The sequence below is a fragment of the Ambystoma mexicanum genome, chromosome 5p (assembly GCF_040938575.1).
Source record: "Ambystoma mexicanum isolate Mex_15411 chromosome 5p, UKY_AmexF1_1, whole genome shotgun sequence".
In the NCBI taxonomy this organism is placed as follows: domain Eukaryota; kingdom Metazoa; phylum Chordata; class Amphibia; order Caudata; family Ambystomatidae; genus Ambystoma; species Ambystoma mexicanum.
The window spans coordinates 1,080,724,267-1,080,737,935 of NC_090930.1; positions in this window are offsets into that span (position 1 = coordinate 1,080,724,267).

Genomic DNA, 13,669 nt, shown 5'->3' on the forward strand with positions numbered 1-13,669 from the left:
ACTTTTCCCCTCTCTCCATCAAAGAGGTTGAAAACATAATCCTCAGAATAAAACCATCTAACTGCCAGGGTGACTACTTATGCCTTGCCTCCGTCATGAAGGATGGAGCTAGAGAATTAGCACCATTCATAACAACCCTGATAAACTTCTCTTTTAAAAACTGCTCAGTTCCTGATAACCTCAAAGAAGCTTGGGTCATGCCGCTTCTGAAAAAACCTAACCTTGACCCGAACATCCCCACCAACTATAGGCCTATCACTATGGTCCCCTTTCTCTTAAAAATGTTAGATCGTGCTGTCTAAATCCAAATCCAGAAACATCCGGAAGACAACTTATTAAGTCTTCGACAATCTGGCTTCAGACCGAGACACGATACTGAGACTTCTCTCCTAGACTTGAAAATACAGATGGATGAATCAAAAAACAAAGGCAAACTGGCTATCCTCCTTCTATTAGATCCCTCAGCCGCCTTCGACCACAAAATCCTAACCAAACACCTAACCTCAGCAGCAGCCTTCTCACCTAATGCTGCTAGCTGGATCCAATCCTTCCTCTCTAACAGAACCACCAGAGTCTTTGCTCCCTCAGCATCAGCACCACCAGTCCCCATCCACAGTGGAGTTCCACAGGGCTCCTGTGTCTCTCATACGCTCTATAATATATTTACCAAGCTCCTCTTTGCCCTTCTCGACAATCTGTGTGTCACCTAATTATGCAGATGACACCCAGATACTCATTACACTATCTGGTTGCTGCTCTAGAGACACTAAAATGATTAATGACATCTACCTAGAGATCCAAGCCTGGATTACAATTCACAGTCTGTGTCTAAACGATGGCAAGACTGAACTTCTGATCATTGCTTCCCAAGCTCGGTTAAACAAATTAGACAAACGTTACTCCGCTTTCATCCTCGATGAAAACACCATAAATGTTTCCAGCAAAGTTAAAACACTTGGGGTCTACTTAGACTCCACCCTATCTCTTAAAAAGACAAGTTAACTCCACAGCCTCATCCACTGCCTACACCAATAAACTCATAAATACCTGCAAACCCTTATTATCAACTAACAGCTGTATTACATCAGCCAGAGTTCGGATACTCTCTAAGCTAGATTATTGTAACACATTATTACTTGGCTCATCTTCTCAGAATTTAAACAAACTCCAAGTTCTTCAGAACAATGCCTTAAGATCAGCCATAAGCATCCCACGATCCAGTCACATCTCTGTTTTCAGGAGGGAGGTTCTCTGGTTACCCGTGTGCAACAGAATTACACTACGTTCTCTTGTCATCACGCACAAATGTCTCTCAAACACCTCCCCGAAATATCTGACAGATAAATTTGCCAGACATCCGTCAAACAGACCTACCAGATCTAACTACCTCAACCAACTCACCATCCCAAAATATAACCTAAAAATAGCAGGAGGCTCCAGCTTCCCTGTGCTAGTGGCCAAATGTTGGAACTCTCTCCCCCCATCCATTAGAGCAGAACCCGCTTTCTGGTATTTCAGAGCCAAGACTAAATCCTGGCTCTTCACCCAAAATATCTATTTTATAGCACTGACTAACCAACTCAACATATCATATATGCCATGACTAGACCAATTGCACATTCTATTATACTCCTGCATCCTTAAACATTGTAATTACTGTAATCTAGTGTAAAGTATGTATTATGCCCGACATTGTACCTTGTAAATATGCCATGATTTTCAGTACTGTGATTTGTAACTAACTGACCCTGTAGCCAAGTTAGGAACACACTCTTCTATACTCCTATATCTTTGGTCACTGTAACTACTGCAAATTCCAGGGTAAACTTTGTAACATGCCCATCATAGTACCTTTTGTAAAATGCTATGCTTTTCTGTATTGTAATCTGTTTATCTGACTTGCAATTTACCATGTACCTAAGTATAAGTGCCCCGTTATTCTTGGGTTAGGTGTGCTATATAAGTAAAATAAACTAAACAAAAATGTAGACTTTGATTGTGGTCTGAAAGTGAATGTCTAAAATGGCCGCACACTGTGCCATGGTATTTAGCTCATTTTCGCACATGCACTACAGTTGTTTGCACCATTGATGTTTGGCGCACTAGGGTTGTAATTGCAATAGGTGCTTACTCTACAAGCCTTCTCGTAATCTCTGATCTGCTCCTCAAAAAGCCTTGTGTCTGCTTGCCATCCCTCGGCTTCCACCTGCTCTTTCACTCTTTTTTGCTCGACTTGCATGGGATTCTCTTCCCTCGGACATCCGAGAAACAGACCACAAGGATGTCAGAGACCAAACTAATAGTCTACGTCTACACCTCAGAGTTGCCCTATCAACCTACATCTCATTTACCTGCTAGCTAACATTTTTGGTGGTACAGGGGCACCTGCAGGCTCACCACCATGTTCATCAGGTTGACACTTCTTCTGTCCTCTTCCCCATCCTCGTCCTCTCCCTCTCCGTAGAGCACTACCACAGTTCCAATCCTGTGCGGATGAGTCTATTGAGTCAAATGAGTATTGGAAATTCCTGTAGTCTTATAATTGTGAGTTCTAGGCTCCAAAATTCAAAAATCACCATTTACTGGGCTTGATCCCAATCTATGTTCATCTAGCTTCACAAAAGCCCCTTTCACAAAATACTCATTTGACTCAATAGACTCATCCGCACAGGATTGGAACTCTGAATTTTCAACATAAGATCAAGTGTGATCATTTGACATTGAGATCTCAAATTTAAAAGATATAGGGAGTGTACATGGGCCTTGAGAACGACCGGTGGTCGAAACACATGTCGGCTGTGTTTTTCTCTAGAAGAATTAAAAACATTCATATTGAAGGAACACTTGGAGTGACTTTATGAATAATGATGTTGGACTTGTAAAAATGTAAAACATAGATCAAGTGTATGGTGTGAGCGCAAGATATCCTCCAGAACTACAATCTTTTCTGTTTACTTGCTACAAGCTCTGTGGGAAGCTTGAGGGAAGATTATTACTTGCTGCTGACCTTTCTTTTAGGTTTTAAGAGTGGTAAATAGCGCACACAATCCAATAGCGATCCCACAAAGAAACTGCTACCCCCTAAATATCTCTGCATCCGCACATGCAAGGAAATCTGCAGTGTACCCCCTAAATATTCCTGACTCTGCACATGACAGGAAATCTACAATGTACCCCCCTAAATATCTCTTCCTCCGCATATGCGAGGGAGCGCACATCATATTCAGCGCTATGAGCATAAGGCCGCGGTGTGCAGCATGGAAATTACACACATAAGGCCCTTTCACTTATTGTTCCACTGCTGCCTTGTGCCTGGAGTGTACACAATTGTGCCTTGCTGTAGCTCCTGCCTTGTGCCATATTTTACCTCCTCCAGCCTAATGTTACCTCCATATATCATGTGAAGGATTCCAATGGGCGTCACACACCGGACCAGGATCCTTGGTCTCAGCCTAGGATGTAGCGCCCAATGAGAATACTTTTTCTTTATTTTCTACAAATTCAAATTGAGCCGATACCTGACCCGTCTCACACCCCCTTTTACACCGGGTTACAATGGACCATGAACCAGGCTGGTGGGTGGCAATACAATATTTATTTATTTTAAATTCAAAGAAAATCACACCATTTTTATATTGGGCAGCAATCACCAATGGGGTGATAATTACAATGAAAACCACTGAAATACACTTGGGTAACCTTCTACAAGAATATATCCAAAGCACACATGAATAGGAGCACTTGTTCTATTCGGGTAGATAGCACCCAAGCTAAGGTTTCCCCCTGCAATGTTCCCTCAAACCCCAATTAATCGAATTCTGAGTGGATGGAAAGTAGCCCTTTGCAATGGCATGAAATGACACTCGGAATTTGACAAATAATTAAATATATGTGTGGTTAAATAATGATGTACATATGTTTTATCACAGTATCAGGGATGTTATATCACTAGCAACTATAAAGTAAGGTATCACAAAAAGCATACAGCTCAGAAGCAACTTGAAATGGAGAACATAGTGCAGTCAAAATCACACGTGGAAAAGTAGCAATTTACACTTTTTGCAGTTTTAAATGTCAAAATGTTTTTATTTTTAAACGGGTGAAATATACAGAATCGGAATGTTGTTTTTAGGCTGGGTGATAGATGCACATCACAGGAATCATATAGAAGTGAAAGAGTCACTATAGCTGAATAATTGGATGTGATTTTCAAGGGGAAAGAAATTCAGCTTGGGGTAAAATAAAGCAGTTAAAAAGAGAAAATCGGTTTGGAAAGAAAAAGGACACGTTTTGCTTAAACTAGATTATCAAGAAGACAGCCCTGCCCATGAAACAGGTTAAACAGCCATCTTAACCTCCTTCACACCATGTGTCTCTTTATGTGTAAATTAATTAAATTATTCGAAATATGACTAAGGATCTATGCAAGACAGAGATAAATAGAAGACTGGCGCTAACACATAGAGAACAAGGACAGGATGCACAGAGAATTCAAACAGTTTTAAACAAGTTACCAGGGTAGGAATAGGACTACTCAGAACATAGGACAAGGACAAAGGGTCAAGATGGGATAGGCTGTGTGTTGCTATGGCATGGGGAAATACTCACAATATGCACTTGAGTTTGGGATTTGGGACAGCCAACCGGGTTATGGACTCAAAGGGCTCCAGTCACCGCACGGCGGGCGCCCCTTACAGAAAACAGCTGGACAAGTCTGGTCACTGGATGGCAAGGGTACAGCGGGCATGCAAGTAGTGGGCAAAAAGCTGGTCTGGTCACGGGATACTCCCAAAAGGTACCACAGCTTTTTCCCCCTTTGTAACTGGGATTTTTTTTGGATCAATGGCCTTGAAGGGATAGGGTCAGCTATGCTTTGGCCTGGCAGTAGAGTCTGTAATCTTGCAAAGGTGGATCTGGAATGTCTGGATATGCAAGAAACGGATAGGTCAGCCTATGGTAGTCGCCTCCTCCAGGAGGGGACTCAGTTTATCCATTTGTGTTTTATGAGATACAAAGCCACCCCACAGTCCCTTTTGCCAAATATCCATCTTAACATAAATCACACATTTGTACAGTGGTGGCAATTGCGTTATTTACATAGGCAGATTACATATTTCACACAGAACATGGCAGTCAAACTCTCACGTTTGTAGGACTTTGTTTCATCCGTCTAATCATTTTTCATCATTTTCAATGAAATTATTTTACCTAAAATTCTATTCTATAACTTTATACATGTGTATATATTATCATAAGGCATGTAAGTATTACATTTCAAAGTGGTATCATATACACTTTCCTCAGAATATCCAATTCTCTGCCATTTCTGTCCCCAATGTGCCAGTGAAGGCTACCACGTCTTAAATTAAAGCCACCAAAATTGCATCTAGATTGTGAAACTTTCGCATTACTGCATTGTCCAATTATGAGATAAAAAGTCTTGAAATGTATTAATAAAATAGCCTTTGGAAGCCAGATGGCCAGCATTGTCTACCAAATAAGGGCATAACGTCCAAGGCTGCTCTGGAGTTGGCTTTGAATTCCCCAGTAGAAGTTGAGGGGAGTTGATTTTCCTAAAGTCACACGTAGGCATCCCAGAATCTATTGTGTCAACATGGAGCACAGACAGAAGTTTGACGAGCGTGTGATATTCTGCGTCCTGGTCCGTTCGGAGTTTCAAAGGGCACAATTAACACATAGGTGTCCCAGAAATCCCTTGTGGCTTCCTTTGGGGGTAGGCAACTCTTGTTGTCAACACCCAAATGTCCCTTGAGCCATGGCAGAAAACCTGTTTGGGCTGATTTCCCAGTACAGCCAATACATGTATTTCTTTATATTATTTTATTTTGTTCTGAATCAAAAGCAAGCCTTTTGAAATAAAACATCCCATAAATGTTTCCCAGCAAAACCCCCTTTACATTGCTAGGCAAGGACAGGGCCTGATTCAACATTAGAGTTTTAAACAAGGTATTTTTCTTATTTGCAAAAGCACATTTTAACACGTGGTGAAGTCTGCTGGGATGTCCCTTTCAAAAGGTTGCCTCTTCCATCTGAATTCCCAACATTGTTTTGCAGTCCTTGTCAGTTTCTCTTATAAAGCAGTCTGTTCAAGACACAGGTCCACTGAAATTGACATATGCCCATAGAGCTACAGTTTCTTTTGAAGCTTTGATTTCTGACATTTTGTAGCCCAAAAGTCAAGTGTTTTTCTGTGCAGCTGGGAGTAAAGTTTCTGTGGATTTCCCAGATCTGGTCTGACACAGTCTGTCATTCAGGGATCATGCTCTATTCTACTGGAGCACAATCCGAGTATGGATGGGCTGGGCCGGGTCTCACTGAGAAAAAGCAGTGTGATGTTGGACAGATGATAAGAGCTTCAGGGCAGCATTCTTTTCAATGTAAAATATTCCCTTTTCAATGGGAACTTTTTAGCAAGCAGCAGAGCAGCGCTGCTTTTCAATTCACTTCTTTAGTGCACACAAGAACACTCACTGGCAGCCTTCCTCTGCGTGCTCCCTGTTCCAACTTGCCTCATAGGTGTTTGGCAAGACAGTGCAGTCATCATTTTGTAGCTGCAAATGCAGTTTTGATGTGGGCAATGGTGCTCCAAGGAGCGAGCAAAGCCATTTTGCTGTTAACTGCTGAAGTGCAGCTTGGTTGTGGATGGGAATTCTGCTGAGTGGGTCAATGTATCCAACAATCAACATCTGTTGGTGTATGGTGGTGTACCACTGACTGCTGACAACTAGCCCTCCCTTGAAGTGCCTGCTATTCCCCCACAGACTATTCTTCTGTGCCGCTCTGGCCAGGATCTGTGACCACCACATCCATCATATAAGGACTTCCACCACTCTAAATCACCACCACAGCTCCACAGTACGTGTAGTCACTGCCTATCTTCACCCCATCACCCTCGGTTGCACAATGTCTGGAACATCAATCAGCACCTCCATGGTGAGACTGAGGGCTGTCAACTTATCAGCTGCAGATGTTGACATCTGGGCTGAGCAGGTCCTGGCTTATTATGATGCTCTCTTCGTTCAGGAGAAGCAGCTTGGAATGTGTGGCCATCAGAATATCTGGGAGGACATCAAGGCTGCCATCAATGCGGAGGGGGTGGCAGTCCTTTCAGGGCACCAATGCTTGGAAGTGCTTGGACCACCTCAGGATCTGGAGCCAGGAGAAGGCATCCCTTGAGGCAGGTGCATCTGTGGAGGTGCACCATACAGGCCACCATCGGGTGTCACCGCTTAACCTAAACATGTGACCTAACTACTGATTATAACCTCATCCCAGTGCTGAAAATTGAACTTAAATAGTGATAATGACTTCAGTCTTGTGCCGAAAATGTAACTTAACTGCTGATTATGACCTCAGCCCAATGCTGGGAATGTAACCTAGCTACTTATTATGACCTGAACCCAGTGCTGAAAATGTAACTTAACTACTGATTATAACATCAGCCCAGTGCTGAAAATGTAACTTAACTATTGATTATGGCCTCAGCCTTGTACTGAAAGTATAACTTAACTACTAATTATGACATCAGCCTTGTGCTGAAAATGTTACTTAAATACTGATTATGACCTCACACCAGTGCTGAAAATGTAACCTAACTACTGATTTAGCCTCAGCTGAGTATCCAAGCTGCTGCTGGTGCATACTCACAGGCTAAACATTTCCACCGACCTTTGTATGCCCTTCATGGGTATGCATGACTTCAGCTAGTTAATGCTTTTTAGGGTATGTGTGTTGCACACTACTTCACTATCATGCTGGATCTTTCTGATGATGGCAGTATGAGATGGCACTCAACTGTGAAGTGGACAGGTGTTGGTGTGAACACTATCTGCTTTTGGGGACAAATATTGCTTGTGTGCATTCAATGTGCAATGCTGACAGCAAGGCTACTGACCGGAACGGTTGCCATATTGAGCTGTTGAGGTGGTTGTATACTAATTGACCTTTTCACAATTGACCTCGGGAGAGTTGACCTCGGGAGAATTGACCTAATTTAGACGGTCAATTAGGACATATATGCGGGGGGAAACCCCCTGCAACCCCTTCACCCAATCCAAAACCCCCTGCAAGCCCCCCCACTCAATCCCCTTATATTATTTATAATCCAAAACCAACCCAATACATATATAAAATAACCAAAATAATATAAAGGTCAATTGTAAAAGGTCAATTTGGGTAATACCGTTGAAGGCCACACGAGGCACATTCATGAAGGCTTCTCTATGCTTTGTTTAATTGTGTATGATAATAGTATCATCTACACTCAGCAGATGACACTGACACATGGGCATGAATGATTGGTCATGTCATTTTAGTGCATCTGACTGTCCAAATCAACATTGGGCCGTGTCAGGCCACTGAATGAGGGGACATACATGGTATGCCATCATGACACATGCATGTGCTGCGAGCAAGAACATTGTTGCTTGATCCTCAGCAAAGGGTGCATGCATGTGTTGCATGTTTTCAGGATTGAGTCAGAGGTGCATATTGCTACATATGGTTTGATATAGATTTAGATATGGTGTACGGACACATGTGGACAGCTGTCATTTCCATGGCCTGCCAGCAGGATACACTTGGATCATTGTTTCATTGTGATGTGCAATATGCATGTGGCACATGTCGATGTGATATGTCACATGTGAATGTCTCATCATTGTGACTTCCTATTTTGTTTTCACTTGTGAGACTGGATTCAATCATTTTACAGCACATGGGACTGTGTGTGAGACAACTGCGTGTTGGTTGATGCTGAAAACTTTCTTCTGATAGAATTGGTGAGAGTACACATGCATTGGCACTGATGATTGATACCTATTTTCTTTGTTTCCTTTTTCACAGATGCAGCGGTGGAAGAAGAGGGTATGACAGGTGCTGTGGAGCAGCATCCCAGGGTCAAGGCCTCCAGATACAGGCGCATTCCCCCGGCACACCCTGTTGTTAGGGCTCAGTGAAATTGTGAAGTTCCACCCACTATGGAAGCTAAATCTGAACGATTTTGATCCGTTTCACTGAAATCTGCCCTTATGCCGCCAATGCATATTGAAAAGAGCAGTGCGAAGTTTCTCATGTTGGCTCCCAACCCGAAATGAGCTGTGCAAAGTTTCTTGTGCCACTGCGAGAACCTAGCACAAACCGAAAAGAGCAGAATGAAGTTTCTCACGCTTGTAGGTGAACTTAGCATGCATCGAAAAGAGTGGAACAATGTTTTTTGTGCCGCTCTGCGAACCTACCATGAATCGAATAAAACATTTTTAAAGTTTCTCGTTACGCTGTGCGAACATACCACAAATCGATCACAAAAGCTGAACTGAGTTTCTCTTGCCGCAAAACAAAACAAAACAAGCATGGATCATGGAAAAGCACACAAAGTTTCTCGTGCCGCTGCACGAAAATAGTATGAATCAAAAAAAGATCTGCACAAAGTTTCTAATATTCTGAACTTAACATGGATTGATAAAAGACCTATGCAGAGTTTCTTGTGTCACTGCACGAAACTAGCACAGATCGGATAAAAAGATGTGTGCAAAGTTTCTCGTCGCACGACACAAAACTAACAATGGAAAAATTATCACACACCACACGATACCACATGACACCGGGTGATATTTCAGTGGCAGTGGTCAAGTAATGCTGAGTTTGCAGTATATATTCCACATTATTTGCTTTGCGGGTGAAAATGTCACTGGCCCCTACCTGTTGTATCCACCTTCTCTAAGAACGATGTGCCTGAGGGAGCACCTCATTTTGATGGGACTGCTGCAGTGGAGGAGTCTCGGGGTTCCATCGTCATTGTGGAAACCTCACCAGCAGACCTGCCAACGTTGTCAGGTGGGTGTAATGAGGGGGATGTGCAGGCTGCACACCTGGCCCTGAGAAAGGAGGCTATGTAGTCAACTGTGCAGGGGTCAGAACCACCTCCTGTCTCAGGGCCATCTGATGCAGTGCTACCCACCTTCACTGATGCCTCCACCCAGACCGAGTCTGCACTTCTGGCCAATCTAACCATCCGGGATGCTGTGCTGCCACTGCTGATGGATGGCTTGAGGTGGCAGGCATCTATGTGTGATGCTGTGCAAGCAACTCATGTGCTGCTTGTAAAGCATCATGGGCAGCCGTGCCGCCTCTTGTCCCAACGCACATTTGCACTTCTTTCCAATGGCCACTTTGGAGAGGCCACTGCAATAGCCCCCTCATCTCCTGCATCATCTTTGCCACAGTCAACCCCAACCGAGGGCTCCAATGCAGCTACCTCCATGGCCGCCTGTGTCCCTGTCCCGACATTGGCCACTCTGGATGTGCCGGTGCCCCTGGTGGAGGTGGAAGTCTGCACTGTGACAGATGAGGCGGTCACTGAGCCAGACCAGTAACAAGCAGGGGTACAGGCTGTGGAAGAACAAAAGGCACTAGATTACAGTTCAGGTGCTGTACTTCCATGACACAGAGTATCGTCCAGTCAGAGGGAGTACCAGCGCCACAGACACATTGCCAGGCAGCAGGTTATGTTGATGTTAAGGAGGCACATCATGGATGGCATTGCAACCAGGAGGAGGCAAGGAGTTGCAAACATTATGCTGGTGAGGCAGGAGGTACAACGATGCCTGCAGGCACTGGCATCATCACAGCTGTTAGGCAGAAGGATGAGGAGAGGCAGCAGGCACATGAGGCAGTAAATGCCATGGCTGAGGTGGCAGAGAATGGCGCTGGTCCAGGCTGCTATCCTGGAGGATTCTTGCAGGGCAGCAGAGGAGATTGAGTGTCAGATGAAGGAAGCCCTGCAAGTCTTCCAGGAAACACCAGAGTCCCTCCTGCAAGATGCAGATGTGCAGGGCGAATCGGCCTTGGCTGAAATGTCTGTGGACTAGCCTGCTGACTCATATACATAGTTCACAATGTGTAGGTTTCCTTCTTTTATACTTTTTTATGGACAATTATTCTGTTTCCATGTTGGCACATAGTTTGTCTTTCAACCCCACCGCTTGCTGTCTCTTTGTCAAGCGCATCCTCTGCTTGCTAACTTCCGTTCTTTGCAGTACAGGAATGTCGGTCAATTTTGTAGATGGTGTGCGATATAAATATGTTGCAATTGACATGACACTTAATTTCTGAATATGTGCATGGGTGTGAATTATGTTGGGTGTTATTTGCGGTAGACATGGTGATTACTTTGATTGACCTGACCATTGCAAGCCTGGGGGTGGAAAAGGGTGGTTCCTTATCCAGGGCCACTGCATGTTTGGTGTTGGTGTCTCAGTGTTGGTTGCAGAAGATTTTGATTGTGTGCCAAATCTTTTCAATGTCAACATACATTAGTATGTTTAATGATGGTGTTTTGGGTCTCTTATTAGGGATTGGTACTAATTTCTTCATGTGTCTTACCAGATGTTCCACAGAGTAGAGATGTTTGCGGTATTTGGTGACAGCTCATTCACCTCTGCCCATTCACATCTCAAGTTTCAGTTTATTGTACGTTGCTTTCCTCTCTGGTACCACTGATGTTTAGGTTTCCCTTTGGCACTTGCTTGTCCATGTGAATGTGCTCACGCTTCAAAAACAGCTAAGGCTTATTGGCATTGGGGATGGCGGTAAAGTATGTGGCCTCATTCCGGATAACTGTGCTACACACATCACATGTGGACTAAGGGACCAAAGTGTAGCTGCAGTAACAGTATGGATGGCTGTTGTTGTGCAGCTGAGTGTGATCCAATTGGGAGCCATGAACGAGGTGACTGTCCTGGAATCAACAGCAATGCTTCCAAGTGATAATGTTGGAGGAGAATGTCTGCCAGGTTTACTTCATGGTAAACATAGGCCAGAGGAGTTGATGTGGGTATCTTTGGTGTGCTGCATTAAGTTAGGGGGTTGCTGCTCAAATTAGTGGGTGTACTGGTATGAGGAAGACTTTTGGGTGCTATCGTAAATTAGGGTGTTGGTGCTCAGATTAAGGGGGGGTGTTGGGATAAGGGCCGACTTGTGGGTGCTGCCTTAAGTTAGGCGGTTGGTGCAAAGATTAGTGGACATATTGGGATGAGGGCAGCTTGTGTTGTCTTAAAATAGGGGTTTGAAGTGCAGATCAGTTGGGGTACAAGAACGAGGGCTTGTTTGCAGGGGAGGCGTGGAAGTAAAGTTGATTGTTGGCAAGTAATCCTTGATTATTTTTTTCCCTGAGTCTGTGCACACGTTTTTCAACAGCTCTATGTTCTGTTTGCCATGGGGGTGTGTTGTGGGCATTCCGGGCACCACTAATTTTTCTGAGCACTGCAGATTTCTGCACACATTTAATTCCATGAATCAGCATCCAGGGCTGTGCATTTCTTCCGCACAATGTTCTTGCTCGCGCTAACTACTTAGCGTAGACTTATTGCTTTTCTTGTAAATTTGACTCTTGGTATTCACACAACACCACGTGCAATGTAGCAGGACACACCTTTTTGCCTTTTGCATGTCACAAACCTGGAGGGGAAGCAGCTTGTGGTAACATGCACATGCAAGTTGCAGAGATCTTCTGGTGTGTGCAGAATCCTAGATTCAACCCTTTCCTGTTGCTGATTGCCGTAACACACGTATTTGAGTCACACTATCAAGTAGGGCGTGGAAGGGTCATAATAAAATATGTTGCTGTTAAAGCAGAAGCTAATTGTAATGAGAGTTGCCAATTATTTTGCACTGCTTTATTTTAGTGTTTTATGTTCGTTGAATGTTCTGACTTGTAATTCCGCTAATTTATTCCCATCAAACCAAGTAAACTGGCATGCGGAAATATTCCTGCAAGACACACACGCTGAAATTATTTCTCACAAACCAATTAATTGCAGGTCATAAAAGGGATGTGGGTGGCACGCACGGCAGCAGCGGGATACACAGTTGACAGATTCCACTTCTTGTTTTTTATTCTCTGACTGCCATGAGAAAGGCGTTTGCGTATATCCTGATGACTGAAAGAATCTGGATGCATCCTTTGGTCTGCTTTAAAGTCCTCAAATTGACATGCAAAGCACTGGTTATTACAAATTAAGTTGATTACAACATTTTGTGAGAGTGTTTACATTTTTTTGGGAAGGATCGAAAAATGGCCATTGCAGTGAAAAAACTGCAGCAAATGTCTTTATGAGTGCTTTGTTTGTCGACTAATTATACTTTAGTAGTAATAAACTTCAACAAATAGGGTTATGGGCATTTTGTTTTCCAATAAATGTAACTTAGCTAGTAAAAAACATCACAAATATGATTGTGTTTCTTTTTCTGATCAATTGCAATTTTGTTAACTAAATACAAATACAAGTTTGCAATGACTTTGAGCTATAACATGAATTAGCACAATTACGATCTGCTAAATTAATGGCGTGAGCGAAAACATTGCTGCCAGTGTAGTAAAAAAAAATGAAAAGTTCGTAAATTCGTGTAGTTGCGAATTAGTCAAATTAATTCAAACACAGTTAGAAAAAAAAATCTGCACACCCCTAACAAATACACAGCAACCCATTACGATGAACAGTGTATTGCAATTATACATTATTGTGCAAAAAATGGAAGAGCAATGTGTGCCTAACAGTATCATGTTAGTCCATACGAAGCAATCTAAAGCAGGGTGTGGCCAGATGGATAAAAGAGGGCATGTGGAAGTACAAGCGAAAGAATGCAGAAG